The following is a 1,637-nucleotide window of genomic DNA, read 5'->3' on the forward strand; positions in this document are numbered from 1 at the left end:
TTGTGGCTCAGTAGAACTCCATGGTGTTTTGTCATTTGTCAAGCAAGACTGTGTTGATGATATCAGCTTCCCTTCTTTCTATGGAGTTTGATTCTATTGTCTGTCAGCCTTCAACAGTTCACAATAGTCTCTGAAGATTCCATCTTTTAAACTGTCCTCTGTAGGGCTGTGATGATTAATTTTATATGTCAATTTGACTGGGCCATGGGGTGCCCAGATATTTTGTCAAATATTATTCCAGGTGTTTTGGGGTGATATTAATATTTAAATTGTTAGATCAAGTAAAGCAGACTTACCTCCCTATTGCTGGTAGCCTCATCCAATCAGCTAAAGATGAAATTAAAGCAAGAAATATAACCCTCCCTTAAGTCAGAGATAATTCTTCCTGACTTATGGGCTTCAAACTGAGATGCAGACTTTTTTTCCTGCCTTCAGATTTGAACTAAAACATCAGCACTTCCTGGGTTTCAAGCCTGCTGGCCTTTGGATTAGAACCACATCATTGATTATCCTGATCTTTAGGTCTTCAGATTGAACTGGAACTAAACTATCAGCTCCGTGGGGTCTTTAGCTTGATAATTCAGCCAGCATATTTTGGGACTTGAAAGCCTCCATAATTGTGGCATCTAATTCCATACCTACATATATGCCTATATCTATATCTATAGGTATCTTATTGTTTCTCTTTCTCTGGAGAATCATGACTAACATAAGGGCTCATCTCATCTTATTCATTTTTGAGGCATTTTGTCACTAATTGCTGCACCTGTCAGCATAGCAGCATGACCTAGAAGTCTAGGGACATAAAGTCCTAAATTTCCCATACAATGAATTTTGTCTATGAGTTTATGAATAACAACAACAGTGTCTGAGGATTTAGGCTATAAAATAAAAATAGATTGACTTTCTTTAATTGCATATAGAGACCTCTGTGTCCTTTAATCATTTCTAGTCACTTTGAGTGTCTAATACTCATACAATCTAGTAATTATCCTTAAATATATCACATTTAATTTACCCTGTAAAAATCTGCATCTCTGGTGAAGGAATCTAGAAATTATTCAATAATTAACTGAATAAAATTCACCTGATTCTCACCTAGTATAAATTCATTTTATTTTGGAGGAAGAGTGATGTGTTAATTCATATCATATTTTTTCATTGTGTCTTTAAGATTTCTCCATCTCTTCCTGATTATTTTTAAGATTGGTTTTTTCTTTCATTTACAGGAATGGAATACACACTTAACCTTTCATATTCTGACTCAAATTCAATATCCTTATGGTAAATTATTCCTGAAAGTCTGTGCTATACAATTGTAATATTATTGAGAAAAGAAAGGATGGTATTTGGCAAAGGCTTTTTTAAAGTATATATTCTTGTACACCTTAGATTTCCTATAACTACCTGCTGCTTATTCATCTTAATAGGCATCAGTGAATTTATTCATTATGAGGTCCTTCTCCATACATGTTATATTCTTTTAGTCTTCAATGATCATAAACAGAGTTACAGATCTTACTGGCTGTACGAACAAGGTTCCCTAATGTGTTAGTCCACTGGACCACTCTGAAGTCTACCCTGTCTAGTAACGCATGTATATTTGCTGTGTTTTCTGGGACAGGGTGTTGTAAATT

This window comes from Propithecus coquereli, unplaced genomic scaffold (assembly GCF_000956105.1).
Source record: "Propithecus coquereli isolate 6110/MARCELLA unplaced genomic scaffold, Pcoq_1.0 Scaffold594, whole genome shotgun sequence".
NCBI lineage: Eukaryota > Metazoa > Chordata > Mammalia > Primates > Indriidae > Propithecus > Propithecus coquereli.